At 44.8% G+C, this 25,877-nt stretch overlaps 1 long non-coding RNA gene across 1 annotated transcript; it reads right to left on the bottom strand.

Moving 5' to 3' along the window:
* On the bottom strand, window positions 1-24,290 carry LOC116648993. The gene is made up of 3 exons (XR_004302601.1): window positions 24,209-24,290; window positions 1,131-1,170; window positions 1-496 (listed from the first exon to the last, which is right to left on the bottom strand). It is a non-coding gene; the product is annotated as an uncharacterized LOC116648993 (long non-coding RNA).
* Between the last annotated feature and the right edge of the window lie 1,587 nt (window positions 24,291-25,877).

Here is a 25,877-nt window from a genome sequence, read left to right as displayed (position 1 = left end):
AGAGGATGAGCACATTTATCTGCCTGGTGACACCCTGGCTGTCTTCAGGCGGTGAGGGGGTATGAAAATACTCCCCAGCATGCAGCCTGCCTGGGGCTAGTTCCGGGGCGGGGGCGGCGGGAGGCGGGAGAGGGTCTCTTTGCAGGAACGGTGTTTGTCTCAGACTCCCCACCGGTGCCCAGATGCAGGATCCTCATGCTTTTATATGCCTTTCCAAGGGGTCATAAGCATAGTAATAGCACATATGGCGTGCTTTCTATGGGCACTGGGGTGAGTTTTTTAGGTTTATCTCACTAACTGGCTAGAAATAAGTTATTGTTGCGGAGTCTCTTTTGCATAGGAAAGTGACTACTTGGAGGATGTCTATTCTCTGCAATTATTCTCAGATGTTAAATGACGTCTAGGAAAAGGCGGTCCAGCACCAGGTCACCACCCAAGGGCTTCACCAACTTCCCATCATCCACAGCATCAAGCTTCTTCTCTCGGTGGTGGGTCTCTGCAAAAAGACACAGTTGGGAACTGTGAAGGAACACTAAGCAGGAAGCGGAAGAGGAGGACCTGGGGGTGGGAAAGCCAGCCCCACCCCCACCCCGTGGGGAGAGAAAGGATGCTGAGGCCCAGGGCACAGGGGCCTCAGAGCCAAGTTCCCAACATTCAGAGGCACCAGTCACGCTGTCCTGCCAAATTCTGCTGTGCCCTGACAAACGTTACTGTCTTGGAATAAACGCTACTCGATTCCATTGTCCTTGGGAGGGGCTTGCAGACCCTCCAGTGTCAATGGAAGTGTCTTGTGTTAGATCCACGGAGCTCAGAGGGAAAAGGAGTAGGCGCTGTGTGGGAACCCAACGGGTTTACCACATACAATTCTCAAAGCAGCCCCATTTGACAGAGGAACCTAAGAAGGTGAGGGCACCTGCTCACAGCCTCATGACACTGGCGGAATATTATTCTAAGGGCTCCCCAGATTTTCCCCATCAGCAGTCTCCTGAGCCCTGACTAGCCAGGGAGAGACTGCAGGTGGCCCCTCCTTAAAGACCCACCCACTAAAGCCCTCTTATGTCCCCTCTGAGGGTCCCTGACCCTGCAAATCAACACCCCAGGCAGGCCCGAAGTGTTTCCCCATCTCTCACCTCTTTGGGGACGGGGAATAGATCATCAACAAGCAGAAATCTGCAATTAATAAAAATGATGTGAAGTTGCTTTTATGAATAAGATCATAATACATTAAGGGAATCGGGTTATGAAATAACATGTGCAATATGATCCCATTTGAAAATTGCATAAAAACAGCCCTGGGGAAAAAAATATATCCATTATTAACAATGATTTTTTGGAGTAGGGGAGTGAAGATTTATTGGTGATTTTTATTTTATTATTTTAGCTTATATGTATCTTGTTTGTTTGTTTATCAGCAATATACATGCAATGTATGTCTTACTTGGATAATAAAGAACAAAAATAAAAGGGCTTTTTCCCCCTGGAAAGAACAAAGTGAGTATTTTGGAAAACTTCTATAAAGTTGCTTCTGGAAGCCAAGCGAGCTTCTAAGCCAGTGGTTAACGTTGCTCTGACCACAGTTCTTTGTGTTTAGCTTTTTTTATGTTTCAGGAATGTAATATAGCTGGATCTGAGCTCTAAGTGTCTATGGGACAAATAAATAAATAGATCATCAGAATTTCTATCATTTTCATTTCTACATGGCAAAGAGAAAGAAAGGGAGCCTGTCCATGTGACTCATAATTCCTTCTCCTGCTTGCTCTAACATCCAGATGGACATGCCACCAAATCCCCTTATGGCTCCCAGATTCCTTCACTGCAAAGCCCCAGGCCTCCAGACCTTTGTTTTTCTGTTCACGGATTCCCTGTCGTCTTTGTGGGAGAATGTACGGTCCAATGGCCTAGACCTCAAGTTCTGAAATCCCACTGTCTCAGTCCAAACCCTCATTCCACCTGAGTTTACATCCCCACTCAGCCTGAGTTCACATCTCCACTCAGCCTGAGTTCACATCCCCAGTCTGCTGGAGTTCACATCCCCACTTTGCCCCTGAATAACTAGATAATGTTGGGCAAGTCTTCCCATGTCTGAGGCTCAACGTCCTCATTAGTAAAAGGGATAATTTTCATAACCTTGGGTTGATTAAGAGAAATAAAGCCCACAAAGTCCTTGGCAGTATGTTGCAGCCAAAATGAGCCCCCCCCTCTCTCTTTTTCTCTTCTATGTTTTTCCCCTCTCACAGAAGTGACCAAAGGGTCAAGGTGGTATTTGGGAACATAATGATTTCTTATCCTCTGAGGGTCCAGATACAACTCATAGTCTTGGGGGTGGGGGAATGGGTTAGCCTGGTGATGGGTATTAAGGAGGGCACGTTCTGCATGGAGCACTGGGTGTTATGCACAATGAATCATGGAACACTACATCAAAAACTAATGATGTAATGTATGGTGATTAACATAATATAATAATTAAAAAAAAAACCAACAACTCATAGTCTTGTAATAGGACTTGTCCCTCCCAAGTCTCCCATGGAATCGAGAGATGCATGGCCCCAGATGGGCACAAGAGACCTTGGACCAGCATGTGCTAACAGACTGACCCCCAACTCACCGGTTTGCTATATTTGCCAAACATGCCTTGACTAGCTTTCTTGAAGATTTTCAATGACTATGAATATGGTCCTCTTAATAAATTGGTCTTGAATATATTCTCAGCAGCATTTCATATTCTCAGCAGCATTTCCAGCTCAATTTGTCTAAAGCTAAATATCATGGGAGCTGTTTAGTTTTCTTATGACTATCTTTTAATGAAGAATATATTCTTGAATATCTTAGAGTCTTGAATATAATTAAAATATCTTGAATAAATTTGGGGGTAAGATATTCAAGAAGTATAAATTCATCGAGTATTACCAGGGAGCATATTAAAATACCACATGTAGAAGAATGTAGTCATTGACTATATTCAGGAGGAGTATATTGATATTCATTAACTATAATTGATGAGAATTTTCCTTAAATGAGGTTTGGAAAATTTGACTAATTTGAGCAATTGGTCATTAGCAACTTGATTTTTCAGAGAACTACATATCATGGATTTGATTTTTGGTGGATTGGCCTCGGAGCATCTTTTATGAGGTCTGAGGGAAGTCCACCAAGATTCACAACCAATTTTGCCAGTCCTGACCCTCCAGCTCTGTCCTTGGCCCTCTGGGGTACTCCCACCCTCTCTGGGCTCTAAGGGAAGCCCGCATTTTGAGAGAAGCCTATCCTCTTCATTTTTTTTCAACTCACAAGCATTTAGTTATGCTCCAGGAATGTGGATAATGAACTAAGCCAAAACTCAAACACCTAACTCTGGGTTTGAATCCCAGTTTCTGCTACTGGCCCGCTGTGTGATCTTGGGCAACTGACATAACATCTTTGAGCATCTCATGGGCCTATTATTATTTTTAAATGAATTTCTAAATAAATATTTTAAAAATATGTTAGCTTTAATTTCTAATATGGTAACTACTGATAGGTCTAATCACACACACACTCTCTTTGGGGTCCTCCGTAATTTTTAAGTGTGTCAAGGGATCCAGAAACCAGAGCTTTGGAAACTGCTGAATTAGATTATTTCAAAAGGTCCAAGAATCTGGGATTTTTATGGTCCAGGCACTCCTATGTTGCTCATTCATCTTCGTTCATTTATTCTACAACAGATATTTAATGATATTTAATGAGTGCTTCCTATCTGACAGACTTTTCTAGGTGCTGGGGATAAAATGAGGAACAAGACACACTTCCTGTAGGGAAGAGACCAACTTAAGGGCCCATTGAATGATACAGGCTCACACACCTTATGATGGTCATGAGGCAAGAGCAGGGAGAGACTTGTGTGGGCGGGGGGCAGGGGGCAGGAAGGGGATGACACCCTGGGTGAAGAGACCAGTGTTAACATTCTCACTGCTGCCTTGTTTTGCTCTTGGCATGAAGCTCTTGGCATGAAGAGGGAGACTCAAGCAAAGAATTTACGTGAGGGGTGCCGGGGGGATATAGTTGGTTAAGAGTCCGACTCTTGGTTTTGGCTCAGGTCACGATCTCAGCCCGAGATCAAGCCCCGAATGGGGCTTACCACTCAGTGGGGAGTCTGCTTCCTCTCTCTCTGTCCCTCCCCACTCCTGTCCCCTGCTCATGCTCCCACAGGCTCTCTATCTCTCGCTCTCTCTCAAATAAAAAAAGAATCAAGGTGAAAAGGGGGATGAGGGTCCAAACATCTTGGCTATTGATCAGGAATGATGGTCTCTGCCTTCAGACCAGGACAGATCCTCAGTGTCTCAGCGAGAGGCAGCCAAAACAGAGTTACCTAGAATTCCATAGTCTCAGCGGTTTAAACAGTGGAAATCTGGTGCTCAGTTTTGGAGACTAGGAAGTCCAACATCAAGGTGCTGCTGATTTGATGTCTGGTGAGACCCACCTTCTGGGCTTGCAGAGGGCTGCATTCTCACTGTGCCCTCAGGGACCCTTCCTCAGTGCATGTACATGCATGCATGAGCACACGCTCGTAGGCGCGTGCACACGCGCGCACACACACACACACACACAGTGAGCTTATAAGGACACCAATCCTATCAGATCAGGGCCCCACCCTTATAACCTCATTTAAGTATTATTACTTCCTTAGAAACCCCATCTGCAAACACAGCCACCCAGGGGAGAGCTCCAACATATGAATGTTGGGGGGGGGGGAGTGTGGGACACAAACCTTCAGTCCCTATGAGAGCCAATTCCAGTAATCACCACCTCCCTGTTGCATTCTTCTACACATACCCACTGAGAAAGAAATTGCTGGTGGCCAAAACAAAAGCTTCCTCCCTCCTACAGGATATGGAGAGGAAAAACAAAAGAAAGAAATGTTTGCCCAAGCAGGGAGTATTTACAAACTTGGCATAGCCCTCCCTGACTTCCCACCCAAATGCAAACACACACTGGAGGCTTCCACTACTGTGGTCTTGGTTTACGAAAGTAAACATATTTGCCACTGAAATGCTTTTATTAGTGGTATAATTAGGATTTTTTTTTTCAGCAGACAAAGTCATTACTGGAATAGGAGCCCATGGACGTCTAAAGAGACATCACAGAGGAAGCCTACGCAGGTGGCTCGTCTTCATTTCTCTCCTAGGATCTACATCAATTCCTTTTTTTCCCCTCTCATTATTTTTAACTATATGAAAATATTTTTTGAAAGAGAATCAGAAACTCAGACGAAAATAAAAATCACTCACATTCCCCCCTTTCACAGAAGGAGGCAACTACTTTTTTTTAATGATTTTATTTATTTGAGAGAGAGAGAGCCCAAGTTGGGGGGGAGGAGAGAGGGAGAGAGAGAGAAGCAGGCTCCCCACTGAGCAGGGAGCCCAACGTGGGGCTCCGTCCCAGGACCCGGGAGAGATCACGACCTGAGCAGAGGCAGATGCTTAACCAACTGAGCCATCCAGGCGTCCCAGGAGGCAACTACTATTATATTTCATGTGTTTCTTTCTCGTGAATATTCATATATTGAATATAGAGACCTTATCACTACTACTATGATGATTACTATTTTACAAAAATGGTATCAAGCTTGGCTTGTATCCTCCTTTTTATTTTATTTTTTTTTTACAGACGTTTTTAACGTCTGCCTACTCTACAATTCCATTAAATGGATGTCTTATAATTTAAGTTCACTCCTATTGATGCACGCGTAAATTATTTCTAATTTTTTATTCTTTTTTTTTTTTTTTTTTTTAAAGATTTTATTTATTTATTTGAGAGAGAGAGAATGAGAGACAGAGAGCATGAGAGGGGTTAGGGTCAGAGGGAGAAGCAGACCCCCTGCCGAGCAGGGAGCCCGATGCGGGACTCGATCCAGGGACTCCAGGATCATGACCTGAGCCGAAGGCAGTCGCTTAACCAACTGAGCCACCCAGGCGCCCCTCTAATTTTTTATTCTTATAAACAAAGCTGAGGGAAGCATCCCGGCAACTAGACAGTTGCACTCACTCATGCTTTCTTTCTCGGGATAAATTCCTAGGATCCACATTTCTGGATTCATGGAGATACACAGCTTTGCTTGTTATTGTTGCATGTCCATAAAACACATGCATATAGATTTCAGAATAAAGGGGTCTCTTTTTCCCCTTTCCTACCTCTTGTTGGGAGACATTTTCAGAAAGACAGAGGGAATAGTTCAGAAGTTTTTTTAAAATACAATAACACTTCAATGTTATACCACGAGAGTTCATTGATCATGAAATTGGAATTGCATCACGGAAATTTAACTAACTTGAATTCAACCGTCTTTCATTAAATCCATCATTGATCTTTTCATTTTTTTATTTATTTTTTTTAGTAATTTCTGCACCCCATGTGGGGCTCAAACTCACAACCCAGAGATCAAGAGTCTCATGCTCTTCCAACTGAGCCAGCTAGGCACCCCCATCATTGATCTTAATATACCATTATTTTTCATAAAATTAAGAAATTTTTTAAATAAACTTTTGTAATTGAGTTACCACCCGCTGCCTTTATAGTCCTTTTAACACCTTAATTGGTCACACCATGCCTCATTTAAAATTCCCTTCATCTTTTCTGAGGGATTTGGCAATTTCTCTTGCCTCCTGTTGCCTGGCTTGGTATGTGACAAGGAATCTTTCTGCACAAATCTCGGTGACAAAATGCAATCCATCCTCACCGACTAGTCTCTTACTTTTTAGGCGTTCAGTAAAATTTGGTTGTTACTTTGCAAAAAATATAAACCTGGAGTCATTCCCCCAAAGACAAGCATTTGCTTCACTAATGTGAAAACTCCACCCCACTGTCCTGCTTGGGGGCCTTTCTGTGGACACGGAAACTTTCCACTTCAATGCCAAACCATATCGTAGTGTAATCTTTTGAAGACATTTTAAACAGCAATTAAAATCAACCCGTGAAGGACTGGCAGTGTGCATAATTGGGCGGAAGTGACGACAATATGAACGACTATGACCAAGTTTCCTTGGACACGGGGAATGGAACCACATTCATACCTGCCTGCTGGCTGACCGACAGCAGACTGGAAAATGCATCTCCTTTTCAGAGAGGTTAAAATTAGACAAAGTGTGCTTAGAACTGATAGTGTGCTTAGAATTAGAACTGATGAAATACGACTAGTGGGAGCCTCAAAAGTTAAGATAAAAAGAGAAATATCAACACAAGTGTGCTGATAATAATGCTCCCTTATTCCACTCATTAAGCGTCTGCCCCAGAATAGGCATGAGATGGGAAATGTGAATTTATCAAATTCCCAGTTGGTGTCATTTCTCACTTAGCTCTCAGGGTGAAGACATCTTTGCCACACTGAGAATGATTCTAGAGTTTAAAGATACATAGATACAAATAATATACCTACTTAGATAAATAGATCATAGGTAGGTAGATAGATAGATAGATAGATAGATAGATAGATAGATAGATGTAGCTCAACATGTTTCCTAACAGAAACCCAATAAACAGTCATCAACTCCAATTTTGGAGGAAGATTTAGTGAGAGACAGCATGTAGCTCTGTAATATGATGGCTCCTAAGGGATTTTCAAGGGCAATTTTAAATTTTTGAATTTTGAGATCGTCACCTTTTCTGCTGATTCAGGATAGGGCTGGGACACAGGAGGAGAGGAGGGGGTGGAAGGGAATGTGAGCAAGAGAATGTGAGCAAGGGGAGAGAAGATGAACAAAAGCCACAGAGGAAAGACACAGCTGAGTGGGATTCTAGAGGAACTCAAAGGAATAGAATGGAAAAGCCATTTTTGCCTCAATCTCTGGACTCCCCATTTGTTCGAGACCAGCCTCCTCGCATATGATTGTGTTCTTTTTATACCTGTGTGCCTTTCCAGATGCTGTGAGGTTCAACAGCAGGATAACGTTCATTGAAGGGCCACCATTTTGCCAAGATCTCTGATTTTTCTCCTTCATCCCCCATAGCAACCTTATGAATTCGGGATCTTTATTATTCTCATTGCCTAGATGAAGAAACTGAGACTTTGGCAGATTGAGTAACTTGCCCAAAGCCCCGCGGCTGGGAAGGAGGGAGGCAACAAGGTGAAAAAGGTGGAGTGAATGGGATTTGGAGTGAGGATGACTGGTTTCTGTCCTGTAGTAGTTTTCTATTGCTGCAAAGTAAATAACCACAAACCTGGAGGCTTAACACAATACACACTTATTACATCACAGTGCCTCAGAGTCTGAGAATGGCTTATCTAGACTGTGCTTCGGAGTCTCTCATCAGGCTGCAATCAAGATGTTGACCAGGGCTGGGGTCTGACCTGAGTGTTGTAAATGACCTGCTTTCAAACCCATAGGCTTGTTGGCAATATTCAGTTCCCCAAGGCTTGTCCCACCGATGGCCTCAGTTTCTTGCTATTTTCATCATATAAGCCTCTACAGCATGGCAACTTGCCTCTTCAAAGCCAGCAAGGGACAGAGTATGCTATTGGGATGGACGTTATGATCTTATGCAACATAATCACCTTTGCCATATTCCATTGGTTAGCAGCAAGTCATGGATCCTACCCACACTCAAGGGGAAGGAATTACACAGGATAGGAACACCAGGAGGTGGCATCATTGATCAAAGGAGGCCATCTTAAAGCTGTCTGCCACACATCCTCACTACACTTCTCCCTGCTAAACCAACCTTTCTGTGTCTCAGTTTCCTTACTTGTAAAATGGAGACCCTACTTCCATAAGCCAATCTCATAAAGTTGTAACAGGGATTGGTTGTGTTCATCTTTGTAAAGTGCTTCAAACAATACCTAGTTCATAGCCAACATCACACACACACAAAAAAAATCTGTTAAATTAATAAATACCAGAACTAGAATCCAGACCCAGATTTGAAGGCTCTGAAGGCCATGCTCTGGATCATCATACTTCTGTAGAGATATTAGAAAATACAGAATAAGCAAAAAAAAGGAAAAGTATTCCCATTCAAAATCCCAGCAACCCAATCAAAATCCCAGCAAGCTATTTTGTGGTTATTGAGAAACTGATTCTAAAGTTTATATGGAGAGGCAAGAGACCCAGAATAGTGAACACAATATTGACAGAGAAGGTCAAAGTTGGAGGACAGACATTACCTGACACCAAGACTTACTATAAAGCAACTATGATCAAGACAGTGTGGTATTGGTGAAAGAATAGACAAAAGATCAATGCAACAGAATAGAGAGCCAGAAATAGACTCACACAAATAGAGTCAACTGATCTTTGACAAAGGAGCAAAAGCAATTCAATGGAGAAAGGCCAGTCTTTTCAGCAAATGGTGCTGGAACAACTGGACATCCACATACAGGAAAAAAAGAAAAAAAGAACAACCCACAAGATTCCAAACATAGATAATATCCCTTTAACAAAAATTCACTCAAAATGTATCATAGACCTAACTGTAAAATGCAGAATTATAAAACTCCTGGAAGATAAGAGGAGAAAATCTAGATGAACTTGGGTTGGCGATGGCGTTTGAGATTCAATATAAAAAGCATGATCTACAAAAGAAGTAAATTGCTAAGTTGGACTCCATTAAAACTAAAAATTTCTGCTCTGTGAAGGACATTGTTAAGAGAATGAGAAGATAAACCACAGAAGGGATAAAATCTTTGTGAGGCACATATCTGGTAAAGGGCTGGTATCCAGAATATACAAAGAGCTTTTAAAGCTCAACAATATGAAAGCAAACAACCCAAATAAAAAATGGACAAAAGATCTGAATAGACACCCCACCAAAGAAGATACACAGATGGGATCTAAGTATATGAAAAATGCTCAACATCATAGTTTATTGGAGGACTGAAAGTTAAAGCAATAAGTAGATACCATTACATACCTATTAGGATGGCTAAAACCCAGAACATGGACAACACCAAATGCTGGTGAGGATGTGGAGCCATAGGAACGCTTATTCATTGCTGGTGAAAATGCAAAATGGTACAACCATGTTGGAAGACAGTCCTGGGGGTTTCTAAACATACTCTTACCATACAATCCAGCAATTGCGCTCCTTGATATTTACTCAAATGAGCTGAAAACTCATCTCTACAAAAAAACAAAAACAAAAAAACCCTACACTTGAATGTTTACAGCAGCTTTATTCACTATTGCCAAAACTTGGAAGCAACCAAGATGTCCTTTAACAGGTGAATGGATAAACAAACTGTGGTCCATCCAGACAATGGAACATTACTCGGTGCTAAAAAGAAATGAACTATCCAGCCATGAAAAGACAAGGAGGAACCTTAAATGTATATTGTAAAGTAAAGAAGCCAACCTGAAAAGGCATCATACTGTATGATTAAAGCTGTATGTCATTCTGGGAAAGACAAAACTATGGAGACATTAAAAAGATCAGTGGTTGCCAGGGGTTTGGGGGGAGGGAGGGAGGAAGGGAAAGATGGGCAGGTGGAGAATAGGGGATTTTTAGGGCAGTGAAACTATCCTGTATGACACCATAATCACAGATACATGTCACTATACTATGTCCAACCCATAGAATGCACATCAAGAGGGAACCCTAAGTAAACTGTGGACTTCACTTACTAATAATGTACCAATATTGGCTCTTCAATAGTAACAAATGCACCAGACCAATGCAAGGTGGGGTTAGTAATAAAGGAAGCTGTGGAGGAGGGGTACTGAAAACTGTGCTTCCTGCTCAATTTTTCAGCAAATCTAAAATTGCTCAAAAAATTGTCTATTAATTTTGAAATATATATCCTTAAAAACCCACCACCCAGAAACAACCACTGTTCACTGTTCCGTGGTTAAACTTGCAGTCTTGTTTCCTTGCGAATATATTTATATATTTAATGAGAGCATCTTCAACAAGGGAATGCACATTTTTAAGAGTTTCAATGCAAGTGGCCAAAATTTTCCTCCAGAAAGGTACCTATTTCCACCACCCCCAGAAAGTACGAGTGCTCTTCTCCCTGAACCCTGACCAGCACAGAACTCCAACCAGGTTCACAGGCGACCATGCGGCTTCTTGGGTTAGTTTTCTTCCCTGCAGTAGGTGGCAGGGCCTGGGGGACGTCCTGCCTACTGCCTGCTGTACCAGCTGTTTGAGGAGGAAGCAAGAACAGACCTGGCTGTCTCCTTAGGCTTCAGCTCAGAGAATTTAAGAAGCTCGAGGCAGGATGAGATCTGGCTTTTTGCCAGGATAAGATCTGTCATAACTGTTGAAAAGTCTCGTCAAGGTCAAGTCCAGACCTCCCCAACACATCCGCCCCAAACTCTGGTCCTCTTGGGCAATACCAATAAGTACATTCTACAGAGTCCTACACACAATTCCAGCCCAAGGGCAAGACAGCCCAGAGCCGAGCGTCAGACTGACATTTGGAAGTTGCAAATCTAACTGTAGGTGACCTTGGATAAATCATCTTCCCCTAGACTGTAAGGTGAAAAATAGTCTGAACCCTTAAGATTATTGTTAACAAAACTAAAACAGAGGGATTTAGACTGTAAGGTCCATTGCTGGCTTTCAAATCCAGACCCAACACTAAGTAGCTGTTACTCGTTAACAGCTGAACAAGTTACTTAACCTCTCTGAGCCTCGGTTTCCTCACATAGTAACGCTGACGTCATAGGATTCTTGTAAGGATTAAATGAGATAACCCTTATAAAGAGCTCAGCACATCATAAGCCCTTCCCTAAAAGGAAAACGTTATGAATATTCAAGAGCCATTAGGGACCAATGAATGTCCCCCTTTCCCCACTGGTTTGTGTATGGGGTGACTGAAGCCTAAGAAGGAAATGTCTTGCTCAAAGTCACACTGTGAGTCACTGTTCCTGCCTGGAAGTTTGGTTTTGGAAGCTCCATGCAATGAGCTTTTTACCGAACTCCAAAGAACTCTTGCAGAATGCAAAGTGCTCAGACCGTGACCTCTCCCCACTTACTGGGCTCTGTTTTGCCTTGGGAGCCCTAATGAAATACAGGGCAGATGCAGTTGGCATCTCAGACAGCAGGTCTCTTACAGAGACATTATTTAGGACCTGAGTCTGTTCAGCACCAAATGTAATCACTCCATCAGTCCTGTGACACAGCTTGTCAGAAAACTGGGGACTGGCTGGGGGGCACCTGGTTTGCCAAGAACGCTTATATTGGTTTGCTTTGTCCTTTGGATCTTAAAGAGCCAGCCCCGAGGTGTGGGGACAGGGAGATTCATTTCCCGGGTGGGGCATCTTGTTTCCAACTAACAGCAAAGCCCCAGCCTTCATTTGCAAGCATCTCTCATTATTACTGGAGAGGAACAGTAGCTCTTCACAATCTGTGAAGATCCCCTGTGAGGTCCCACCTCTGTACCTTTAGTCACTAGGGACTCCCACCACCCCCAGCCTGGAGAGTCATTCCCCACCAGGTGTTTCTAGCTTGTCTCTCTGCTTCTACACTGACTCCTTCCCCCTCTGATCCACAGAATGACTCCAATAGGGGACACTATCCTGCACTGCTCAAATACCCCTTCAGGCTCATTTCCCGAGCATCGGTGGAGAGCTATCTTGCCCGATGTCTCATTCCCTTTCCAAAACAGCTAGTATAGAGACTGGTCATTATAAGAGCATAAAGATCCAGCCTCTTCATCCCAATCTAATATAGCCTGAAGGCATGAACATGTGAATCCAACAAAATCCCTGCCCTCTGGGGCTTATATTCTGATGGTGAGGACAATCAAATAAATCATACACAGACCACAAACACATGCACACATTTATAATATATGACGCATGTGTTCTGATGGTAAGTACTATGGAGAAAAATCAGAGGAAGGGAGTTAAAGAGAATCGGGATAGAGTTGTCATTTTTAAATGGAGTGGGGTCAGTCAGGGAAGGCCTGACTGATGAGAAGGTGGCATTTGAGTGAAGACTTAAGGAAGTAAGGGGATGAGTCACATGGATATCTTGGGAAGGAGTGTTTCAGGCAGATAGTTCGGCAAGTGCAAAGGCCCTGAGGTAGGAGCATGCCTAGCATTTTTGACGAAGACAGAGGGTGGTCTGGCTGGAGGGAGTGATAGGAGATGAGGTTAGAAGTGGGTGAGGGTTGGGAATCATATAGGGCTTAGTAAGCAATTCCAAGGACTTTGGCTTTTACTCAGAGCATATGGGAGGCCACTGGAGATTTTTGAGCAGAGAATAACATGTTTTGCCGGGACTTGTGGCTATTGCTTTCAGAATAGACTGAAGAGAGCCACAGTGCAGGTGGGAGACTATGACAATAACCCAGGTAAGACTCAGTTTATTGTCAGTTTTCTAACAAATTCCATTCTCCCTTTCTTCCATAGCAATAGCTGAGCACGTGGCTGCTCAGCTGAGGACTACATTTCCCAACCTCCCCTGGGCACAAGATGGCCCATGTGACTAAATTTTAACCAATGGAACGTGAGCAAAAGTGATGTATTTAGCATCGCCCCATTTGCTTAAAAGAAGATTGTGCATCATGTTCTTTTTCTTCCTTCCCCTTTATACAAAGGCCTAGGGATGTGCTCAGATGCAGCTGAACCATGCAGATAAGGACAATGCTAGGGAAGGAAGCTGGTTCCCTGTGCGAGGGTGTGGAGCAAAGCCTAACGTTCCAGTTACCACTCACCCCAGGACAGCTCCACGAATAAGAAACTTCTGTCTTCTTTAATCCACAGCATTTGGGAATTCTTTGTTACAGCAGCTTAATCTTTACCTCAACTAATACTCAGACTTTTATGGAAGGTTTAGTGATATCAGGAGTGAATTACAGCGCAGTGTGAAACAGGAAACAACCTAAAATGTTAACACTCAACATCTCCATTCTTAAAGCTCCTTAAAGTCTCGCAGACTGTCCTTCCCCCTAGTTCCCTGCCTGATACCTTTTCTGTTTATGCCTTCTCACTCCCCGGATCTGCATCCTTCTCCAACTTCCCTGTGCCAGGGGACATCTGCAAAATTTTATTCTATTTTGTGAAGCAAATGAATATTTTTCCTGATCTCCATCAGTGACAACTCCAGGACCGTCTGTGGCATTATTCAAAATTCTTGGTGGTGCATCCTCAGAAAAGAAAGATGCACCTAACCCAGGGTCTCCATCTTGACACTAAGCATTGGCAGAAATTTTGAAATCATGTTTTCCTTCCCTCTGTAAGCAGAAGGGAGGGGGGCTGGCGGTGCAGAAGAAAATATATTTTCTTAGAAACCTTAGGGTTTGCTCCTGGGGTTTTAGATTCCCTCTCCCAGATACTCAGAAACAAATATGCACACAATGGCACCTGTGGAGATGCATCCATGTGGTTCTTTCTCATGTACACACACTCAGGCACTCACGGGGACACAGACAGCTGAGGTGTGAGGGAAGACCCTGGGTTTGTCCATTCTGTTCCTTTCTGCTTTCAAACCCCAGCTCCCAACAACACTGTCACACTTTGAGCGTCTCACCAAAATTCACAGTGGGGACATGCTGTTCTCTCATTTCCTCCCTGCTTTTATGGTCTGTTACATTCATTAATAACACTGTAAAGTGAGTTGTAAAATGAATCAGAAGCCAAGCCCCGGTTTGGCAGTCAGACTTTGCTATCATGTCAGAAGGGCCATCTTTACCTCCAGAACAAAATGAGATGTCTAATAGGGCGAACTACTCGGGCGATGGCTGCAGTCCCCTGTGTGTCCACACCACCCCTCCATAGGCAAAGTCAATGACAGAAACAGGGCCAGGATCTGACCAGAATTAACCCCACTGCTCCTGGGGATGTGAGGGGAAAGGAGGGGAAGCAGTGGGGAATTATATGTATCTTTCTGTGTCTCCTTATGGACAGATGTGGATGCGCACTATGTGTTAACTGGCTGAGTCGCACTCATCCATGTGTACGTTATATTTTTACATAGACACACGTGTTGATCTCTCTGTGTGTGTATGTTTCTGTGTTATTGGTCCGGGCTTATTTCTCCAGCCCATTTCATACCATTCTTCTTCCATTCTATGTTCTAAATACATGCACTTCGTAAATTCCTTAATTCTCTCCAATCTGTCTCTCTCTACGCTTCTTTCTTTCACTGTCTCTGTTCTTCTTTCTCCCTTTGTCTCTTACTCTGCTTCTCCCCTCTTCCTCCTACCCTCCTCCCTTCCTATCTCTCTTCCTCCCTTCCCTCTCTTCCTCCCTCCCCTCCCTCCCTCTGTTCCTCCCTCCTCCACACACTAATTGCTTCCACTGCACGCATCTCCCCTGGCTGACTCCTACCTCCCCATCACTCCTCAGCTCTCTGTAGGGTGAGCGCCCCCAGGCCCTCTCCCTTCCCCTTCCAGAACTCTCACAGTATTGCCACTTCGTTTGTTACCCTCTGTCTTCCCTGTCTGCAGTGGTTTTGTATGGTGTCTTCTTGGTTAAGTGCAAACCTTTTCCCTGAATCACCTCCCCTGTAGGGTTCTGCGTTCCAGTTGGCCACAAGAGAAATTTGGGTGAGCTTCGAAAGGTGGACGTTGTTAAAGTCAAACACAGACAGAGACCACACTTGAGAATTCCTTGAGCAGACCAAAGCAGTTAGTCACACAAGCATAGCTTAATTCAGCTTATTTTGCAAAACAAGTAGGGTTAGCTTGACCTGGGTCACTGCTAGCTTATGCCTCCGAAAATCAGAAGCAAAACTTAAATAGTTCCCCCAGATTGATAGGAGATCACCACTAACCAATTCCCTTTCATTTAAGAACATTCAAATATTGTCCCTGGTCACAGTATAGAATGAACACTCACCGCCTACACACCATATAAGCTGCGTGGTAACAATGTATCTCTGAACCTCATTCCATGTTTTGGTTTGAGTGTCCCGGGTTTGCAAACTGTCTTTTTGGTGACTGCACAGTAAGCTTTTAGTAATTACTGTGTAATTGATTGGTTTTAATTTTTTTTTTTCATGAACCTTAACAACATGAAGCGCAAGCCGGCTGCGTTTATGGTCAGAGGGTCAATGTAAGTTCAGGTGCTATCACAACTTCCGCCCAGGTCATGGATCAGGTGGCCCATCTTGGGGGCTTGGGGGCAGCAGACAAGTCTATGGCCCCTCCATCTCCTGCCGGATCTTCTCTTCTACTTTTCCAAATCCCAGGCCAGGATTGGGTGCAGCTATGTGGTCCTCCTATAGGTCACAGCATCCCTGAAGTCTGGAGGCACCAAGAGCCATACGTGGGTCCCAGAGAAAGATAGATGAGGGTTCCAGCCCATCTTCACGAGTTCTCTTTTGCTCTTGCTGTCTCCCATTTCATGTCCATATGTTCTGACTGGCAGCCCTTTTGACTTCAGGCTCAGCATCCGATGCAGGGGTAATGGATTTACATGAGCAGCCCCACCAACTGTCTAGCTCTATAATAAAGCCCTTTGACCACTCATCATGGGTCTGCTTTTCCAACCTGCTGCAGAGCCTGGAACCTCTTTGGGGACAAGACTCCAGCTCTCAACTTCGAGGGGAATGCAATCGTTCACTGCTGAATCCCCAGGGCTCAGAGCGCACGCACCCACGGCTTGAGAATAGCTCAGTAAGAAAGCTCCAGACTCTTTCACAATATTGACGTATTCACATAGTGATGTATGCACACACAAGAATTTCTGTATCGTTCTGACTAGATTAGCCGTCACAGACTGGCAGCCCTGGATTAAATATGTCACACTTCTGGGTGTTACTAGGTCCTTGGTGCTTTCAAAATTTTTAATTAGTTGTTAACATTTAGGAGTCAGATGACACATACCAAATCCAGGATTTAAGCTCCTTTTAAAAGATCAAAAGATCAGGCAACGTTGAGAGCATGTGGTGCCTCCTGGAAGCAACTGGGTGAAGCTGGGTAACCACCGCCCCCTTCAGATGTTTACCTTACTTTCTGGCCCCTGGAGAACTTCAGGTTTGGACTGTTCTCCCTCTGGGCTTCTTTTCTGTGAAAGGGGCTAATCTTTCAACGTGTGCTAGCCAATATTTTTGTGTCTCTGTTTCTCGCAGCTGCATGGAAATCCTAAATGATGCAACAGGCACCAGCATATTGCACTACTAAGAGCGGAAGGGGAGGGATATATATACTACATGACCAAACACCTTCCCATGAGCTAATCGTGCATATACCCTGAATCCAAACAAACACACAGAACAGTCCTTTTCATTATGCTTCAGTCAAGCGTTTGTACCTGAACAGGGTCCCCGAAGGGTGGGGAGATGGGGTGGCTGTTCACTTCTATTTAAATCATTCCCCCACTTCCGAATGGCCATGGGATCTTCACTGCAGACTCTTGGATCTCCCCATCACCTCTTTGGAGCTCTCTCTCTCAGGTCTGTAGGCTGATGATGTTAGTACTCTGCCCATCCCCTCACCACACACCAATACAGGCGCCTCCCATCTATCGCAAATACCAATCCCCCCTATCCCCCCCATGAAGATGCCTTCTCCTAGCTTGGTTCAGGATGGAGCGGATACAAGGTAACTGAGCCTCTGGTGTAGCCGCACTGGATCCCTCTTAGCATAGCAATCCAGAGGAGTCCCTCTCTCTTCCTCTGCCTTGAGTTATTTTATCAAGACACCTCCTTTGTGGGGCGCCTGGGTGGTTTAGCAGGTTAAGCGTCTGCCTTCGGCTCAGGTCATGATCTCAGGGTCCTGGGATGGAGCCCCACGTCCGGCTCCCCGGTGAGTGGGGAGCCTGCTTGTCCCTCTTCCTCTGCCTCTGCCCCTCCCCCTGCTTGTGCTCTCTCTGTCTCTCTCTCTCAAATAAATAAATAAAACCTTAAAAAAAAAAAAGACACCCCTTTTCTTAGGACAGCTTTATTATGTACCTGATATTGTTTCTATATGCATATTTAAATATGTATTCATTTCTATTTGCATACTTCCTTCTATAAACACCTATGGGGTGGTGTTTCCCGTAGTATGTGCGTTACGTGATCCTGAGTACATGTGTGTGACACGACATGTATGTGGATATATTTATGAGAGGATACCTGCATATGAAGGTGCTTTGTACAGGCCTGGAACTAGACAGGACTCCTTAGGATCTCATTTGATTTGCACAGCCCCTTACAATGCGATAGCACTAGCCTCATTTTACACAGAGAAAAATTCAGGCTTAGAGAGGCAAGTCTTTCAGCCAAACGGACAGTGCAACAAATTTGTAAGCTTGTTTGTGCTGTTGGTGCCACCCTCCTGCCCCCCCCCCCGTTACCGGGGCACCCATCACCAACCACTGCCAATGTTGGCTGCCAACATCTCACACCTGCAAGCCTTGCTCAGAGATGCTGGAAGCTTGTGTCCCTTTTGCGGGAGAGATTCTGAGACCACTGCCTGGCTGGTGTGGGGGAGATGAGAGCCCACCAGTCACTTTACAGGAGAAGGAGAGTGAAAGAAGCAGATCAGGGCAGAGGAAGGAGCTAAGCAAATGTGATTTCAAGAGAAATCTAGTCTGAATTCCCATCTTCCGTTCAAATTCCCATCTTCCGCTCTGCTTTTGGGGATCCTGAGCTAGACATCACTGGACGGAGTTGGAGGCTAGGCGCTGTTTAACTGAAAGCCTCGGGATTTTGCTGCACACCACACTGCCCCCTCCCTTGACGTGCACATTACAATTCATGCTCATCTGGGTTGGTTTTCCTATACCTTTCTCCAGAGGTAGTCATGAATAGGAATTGTTTGTTTGTCTAAAAGGAGAGTGGAAGCTAACTCTTTTAGACTGTGAGGCAGTGTAATAGACACTGTGCCTGTTACATTACATTTTATGGTTTTATAGCAATTACACTGCATTTTATGGTGTCATAACATATTACATTTTATGGCTTAATATCAGCTTTAATACAAGACACCGTGGTCCAGAATTTTAACAAGGGGAAGCTTCTCCTGGTGGGATAGTAATGGGCTTTCTGCATGACCACACCAGGACGCCGGGGAAGGTGTAGCTGGGACGAAGTCTCCCTCAAGTCTCAATAGCCACCCCATTCGGTGCCCCCCCAGTCAAGCTTGGCTTTCTCGCTAGGGGTCCTTGTGCAAACTCCGAGAACAGATGCTGCTCTGGGCCTCCAGCCCCACACTCCCATCTTTCCCTCATCCCCATTTTCTTGTTCACACAATAAATAGGATGCTCTTTCTGTAGCACAAAGCTGATCATGTTACTGCCCTGCTTCAAACTCTAGACTCAGGTCCAAACTCAGCCTCTGGTTCAAGGACCTTCCTATTCTGATTCACAGCCTTGACTCATCCATCCCCTCCACGTACCCTGTGTGAAAGCCACCGTGAGTTTCCTGCCATTCCCAAATGTGTTGTGTCCTTTGCATTCTCATGCCTTTGCACATGCTGTTCCTTCTGCCTGGAATCCCTTCCCGGATCTTTATTTTTCTAGGCATTCATTCAACAAATACTTATTGAGCACCTGCAATGCTGGGCATTGTTCTGACTGCTAGCCTCTACTCTCATGGAGCTCTCTCTGGTGGGAAGAGGTGACATTGTATTAATCCTCCAAAACTCAACTCAGGTCCCTTCCTCCAGGAAGCCTGCCCTGATGGGCCCAAGTAGTGAGACAGGCATTCCATCCTGGGTCATAACAATGATCATCCCAACTGTAGTCATCTGTTCCTTTCTCTGCCTTCCCCAAAGGCAGGGACAATGCCCTACCCATCTTTACTTTTGTTTTCCCAATACCAAATAAAATCTCTGGCCCTTGGAAGTGCCCAGAAAGATAACCAAAAAATTGAATGAATAAAGCAAGAGAGAATAAATGATTAGTGTGATTTAGGGGTGCTGGTGAGATTCTACGCCCATCACAAAACCTCCAATCCTGCCCACCGGAAACTCATTACTTTAGGTTAAGCATTGTTCACTCCCAGCAGTGCTTTTGAATGCAAATGGCCCTGAAAGTAAGATGTTTGCATGAATTATTCCATCAAGCCTCCTGGAAGCTGGGGGGAGAGGAGAGGACTTAAATGAGCTGCTCACCTGTACTGGAAGATAAAGAGTGAAGGAAAGGAAGGAGGTTTTGCGCCGGGCACCAGGCTGAACCCAGGAAATTGGTTGCAGATATTGACAAATACATTGACTAAAAAGCCTTGGGAATCATAGCCTGTTAGAGAGGTCCTGGAGGGGAATGAAACCAGCTCTAGGCTAGGCATTGGATTCTAGCCCTGGCCCTCCCACAGACTTGCTGTGCAGCCTCTGGTAAGACCCCTCAGCCTCTCTGGGCCTCAGTTTCATGAACTATAAAATAAAGAGGTTGGCCAAGATATGATCAGAGCCTCTGAGGAGTTAACAGAGCTGACTGTCTTCACTAGCTGTGGCCTCAGGCAAGCTGCTTAACCCTGTGGACCTCCGTTTTCTCATCCATAAAATGGAGCTGGGTGTAAAAATATATATTCCTCAGAGTTTGGTATTAAGTACTTCATAAGTTAATACAAATAAAGCAGTTAGCACAGAACCTGAGCTATCATAAGCACCCAATAAATGTCAGTTATTATGAAATGAACCAAAGGGTCGGGGTACCTGGGTGACTCAGCCAGTTAAGTGGCCAACTCTTGATTTCAGCTCAGGTCATGATCTCGGGGTCGTGAGATCAAGCCCCATGTCGGGCTCCGTGCTGGGTGTGCAGCCTGCTTGGGATTCTCTCTTTCTCCCTCACCCTCTGCCCCCTTCCCCACGCCCCTGCTCACAAGTGTGCACATGCATACTCTCTCTCTCTAAAAAAATTAAATGAATGAATGAATCAATCAATCAATCAATCAGTCAGTCAAAGGGTCAACACTGGAATCTCTGTGGAACCACAGAAGACCAGAGCTGGAAAAGGCTGTAATAGAAGTCACAGCAGAACACTACCAGGGGCTCACCACGTTCCAGGCTCTGTGGCAAGTGCTCCATGAACCACATCTCCTGTGGGCCTCACAGTGGCCCTGTGAGGGAGGTTACTCGGTGAAGCTGGACTCACCACAAAGCTCAGAACAGGTGACTAATGTACCCAGGCTCACACGGGTGCTGAGGGGCATTGAACCAGGATACACTTGATGCCGAAGCTTTCCATCTAATATAGCAAATGTTCGGCCATTCTTTCTTCACATCTTTCATCCTGTATTTCTCTTCTTTCCCTCAAGGACTCCAATTAAACATATCTTGGGCTGTTTGAAGTTGTCCAACAGCTCACTGATGCTCTGTTCATTTTTTTAAAATTCTTTTCCCTCTGTGGGTTCCACTTTGGATAATTTCTATTGCCGAGTCTTCAACTTCGCTAATCTTTTCTTCTGCAACATCTAATCTGTGGTTAATTGCGTTTGGCATATTTTTCATCTCACACATGGGAGTTTTCATCCCTGAAAGGTCAGTTTGGGACTTTTTTTTTTTATGTCTTCTGTATTTCTACCTAACATCTGAGACTCATGGAATACAGTTAGAATGCCGGTTTTAAGGTCCTTCTTAGCTAATTCTAACATATGTGTCTGTTCTGCGTCCTTTTCAATTGACTAATTTTTCTCCTCATTATAAGTTATTTTCCTGCTTCTTGCCATGCTTGGCAACCTTCAACTGGATGCCAATCAGGAGTGGTGGTGTGACCTAATTTTGTCTAACAAGCACTGGTCGAGGCCAACAATAGAAGTTCTATTCCTCTAGCAAGTGACTGGCCCAGGAGTGAGCATATAACCCAATTCTGGCCAATGAACCATAAGGGAAAATCTGCAGGGAGACTCTTGGAAAAGGTTTCCTCACCCATAGGAAAGAAACCAGCTGCTCTGGATATGACCGCTTCCAGATGGAGCACTAGGAACTGCTACATTTATTGAACACTCAGGCCCTGTGCTAAATGCATCAAGTCATGTGATCCTAACAATACGCCTTTGCAGTATTCATTATCATGAGGATCATTTTACAGATAAGGAAACTGAGGTTCAGAGTGGCAAATGCCCTTTCCCAAGGTCACATGGGTAGTAAAGGGCAGAGATGGAATTGGAAGCCAGGTCTCTCTGACTGCAAAAGTACTGACCTTAAAATCCTACTCTATACTGTCTCTGTGTTTAAAAAAGAGAAAAGAAAAGAAAAAAACAACACCCTAATCCACATGATCCCATTCCTCTCACTGATCCATATTCATGTTGCTCAGAGCCAAGTAATTGGGGCTGCCAAAGGGTGCCGAGACACCATCCTAATGAGCTTGCTCAGCAAATCTGCTGAAACTGCATCCCCTGCTGGGCGGTGGGGCCTCTTCTGTCAATACTGATGCCTCTCTGAGACACTCAGAACCCACCATGGACAGAGGAGCAGCTACTGCTGAGATTTAAAAAGAGAAAGGAAAAGAAAAATACAAATCCCCTCAACAGAGCTACCGCCTGGCATGGCAGACCCAGCACCCCCCTGTGCATCTCGGGAACCTGGGGTGGAAAGGGCCAGAGCGCATGTGAGCTGAGCTGCAAGGTGCGTGGCCAGCCTCCTGCCCCCAGCGTCTGTTCAGCGGCACCATGGAGCTCTGGGGAAATCTGCTCTGGCAAAGGGATGATGCCTCCTTGCTCGGCCTGCCCCAGGGCAGCTGTGATTTCAAGTTCCTGCATCTGCTCATGGGCCCTCCCCAGCCTGCAGCCGGCTGGAGAGACAAAGTCAAGCCCCAGGAGGACATGTGCCTGGGAGGTAAGAAATCAGGGATTGGGAAAACAAGCCCTCCTTTTCCAGAAGGACGATGCAACAGTCAGAAGCACTGGTTGTAGAGTCAGATGGTCCGGGGTTTGAATCCCCTAATAAGTGGCAAACGGGATGTGTTCACTCAACAAATATCCATGCATCTGGAGACAATGACAGTCCAAGGTCATGGGGATGTAAGTAAAATGCCAAGCATACAGCCTGGCACCTAGTACGTAAGAAATCCAGGAACTCCAGATGGATCATGCAGGTGTCACCAGCCCGTGGCTGTCTTGTCCAAAGGGACAGTAACATGTCCGCATAAAACGAGGCTTGGAGACAGCCTCTGTGCTCCAGCCCTGTCACCAACTGTCATGCAACCTTGTGTAATTACTCTGTGTGATGTTTCCTTTTATGGGTCTACTTGACTGGGCCACTGGGTGCACAGACTTTTTGCCAGACATTATTCCAGGTGTGTCTGTGCGGGTGTTTCTGGAGGAGATGAACATTTGAATCAGTAGACTCAGTTAAGTAGATCGCCCTCCCCAGGGTGGGTGGGCCTCACTGAAGACCTGAACAGAAGAAAAGTCTGTGCGTTAGAGGAAACTTCTCCCTGCCTGACTGCTTGAGCTGGGATGTTAGTCTTTTTCCAGCCTTTGAATTTGGATGGAAACAGCAGCTCTTCTCAGATCTCAAGCCTAGCGGCTTTCGGGCTAGAAATGTATCACTGGCTCTCCTGGTTCTGGGGCCTTCGGACTCAGACTGGAACGACACATGGGCTCTCCTGGGTCCCCAGCTTGCCAACTGCAGATCCTGGGACTTCTCAGCCTTCATAATTGTGCAAGCCAGTTCCTTATGTTATCTATCTGCTTATCTCCTTCTGGTTGTTTTTCTGGAGAACTCTGACTAATACACTCCACTTCCCTAATTCTGTTTCTTCCTCTGGCGACAGATGATGATCAGTCCTACTTAGTGTCAATTACAGTATATGTTACAGTATATGTTACAATGTATTTTGCCGAGTGCTATGAAATGGATAAGTACAGGTTGCTGGGGAACCCAAAGGAACACATGATCCAGTCTTAAAGAATATCTTCTTATAGGAAGAGAGTTAGTTGATACCAGAAGAGGGTACGGAAAGGAATTTCAGGAAGACGGAACAGCATGTGCAAAGGCCAGGTGCCCTTCTTGGAACATTGAACATAGCTCAGTATGTCTACTGCCAAAGCACAGGGCAGTTTTGCATCACATTAATAGCTTGGTGTTTGTTTTGAAGGCAACGAGGAGTCATTGAAAATTTTTTAGGCACAGCGGTGACATAAATCTATGGGACTTTAAACCATTCATTTTGACCTCTCAGAGTATCAGTCTCCTATGACTAACATCAAATAATTCCACCTGCCTCACTGCATTTTTGTAAAGCTCAGATGAAGCTATGTACCATAAAGGGCTTTGTAAATCATTGAGTGCTTGGCAAATAGAAGGCAGGGTTATCAGCCAAGAAGTCAATATTGTTATATCAACTTCAAGGCTTTTGTGTCCCCAGCAGTTTCTGTAAGCAAAGCTAAAAGTCAAATAAGATATGGGGGAAGAACTTACCGAGCAAACTCTAGAACTTTTGATTAAAGGTAGAGATTTGTTGGGTTGGCTCAGTCAGTTAAGCTTCTGCCTTCAGCTCAGGTCGTGATCCCAGGGTCCTGGGATTGAGCCCCGCATCGGGCTCCCTGTTCAGTGGGCAGTCTGCTTCTCCCTCTCCCTCTGCCACTCCCCCTGCTTGTGCTCTCTCTCTCTCTCTCCTGTCAAATAAATAAATAAAACCTTGAAAAATTAAAAAAAAAAAAAAAAGGTAGAGACTTGTTAGTTGCCTCCCTGGCACCTGTGTTAATCCGGGTCTTCCAAAAGAGCAGATGCTAAAATGGGGTTAAACATGCAAGAGATTTATTAGGGGAAGTGGAGGGGGAGGCCAGAAAGGCCAGGAGAGGCTGGGAGAGCCATCACCTTGATGCAGGTCAGATGCCAAGTGAAGTGTAGAGAGGAGGAAAGAAAGAGGGGTGTGTGGGAAGATCTCACACTACAATGCAAAGCCATTCAGCGGGGTCCCTGGGGAGTCCTCAAGCCAAAGGCACCTGTGTCTCCGGGGAATGGGCCTGCCTCAGTATTCCTTCTGCACTCAGGGCTGGCTGGGAGCAGCCTCAGGGAAATATGACCTCCGCACCAACAAGGCGCTAGGTTTCCGAGCACAGCCGCTGAGGTCCCCGATCCATCATGCTTCCTGCAGCCAGAGGTCGATCACCACAGTCTGCATTGTCCTTCTTGCGACCACAGTCCTGAACTGCTGCAGAAAAATCCGTCCCCTTTCTGCTCTCGCTTCACAGGACTCGGATCTGAGACATTCTGAGCATCGCAGTCCCCTGGCTGCAAGGTTGGCGTGTTCACAGGCATGTGACCTAAGCCGGTCCAATTAAAGTGAGTTTCAGAGTTTCAGGAAGACCGCTGGGGAAAACACGCCGATTTCTTTTCTCTGGATCTGAATGTAGAAGGAAAAAGTCCAGGAGTTGTGGCAGCCCCGTTGGCCACATGAGGAGGGCCCCTCTGGGAGAGGCCACACAACCAGAGAAAGGGAAATTACACAAAGACGGTATCTTGTGAGCTCTTTGTCTTTTTTTTCCCAGACACTCTTGGAGCCAGAATTACTCCCTTGACTGTTCAATTTTTTCAAGTCTGTGTATTCACATTTTTTCTTTTTTTAATTTAAGGGCTCTATTGAGGTATAATAGGCAGTAACCAGCACAGATTTAAAGAGTACAATTTGAGATTTTAATGTATGTATACACCAGTGAAATCATTACCACAATCAAGATAAGAACATTATCCATCACCCCCCAAATTTCTTTCCACCTCTCCTAATCCTTCCCCCCCTCCCTTGCCTTGGGCAATCACTGATCTGCTTTCTGTCACTAAAGATAAGCTTTACATTTCCTGAATTTTATATAAAGAATCACACAGTATATACCTTTTTTTTGGCCTCACTTCTCCCACTCAGCACAATTATTTTGAGATTCATCTCTGTTATGTGTATCAACACTTCATTCTTTTCTACTGTTAAATAGTATACCATCATATGGATATCCCAGTATGTTTATCATTCACCTATTGATGGACACTTGGGTTGGTTCCAGTTTAGGGCTCTTACAGGTAAGGTTGCTACAAGCGTTATTTGTAAGTCTTTATATGGACATATGCTTTCGTTTCTTTCAGGTAGATACCT

This window comes from Phoca vitulina, unplaced genomic scaffold (assembly GCF_004348235.1).
Source record: "Phoca vitulina isolate PV1807 unplaced genomic scaffold, GSC_HSeal_1.0 scaffold46, whole genome shotgun sequence".
Taxonomy (NCBI): domain Eukaryota; kingdom Metazoa; phylum Chordata; class Mammalia; order Carnivora; family Phocidae; genus Phoca; species Phoca vitulina.
Note: the sequence above shows the minus strand (reverse complement) of the source record. Positions and strands in the feature narration are given on the sequence as shown.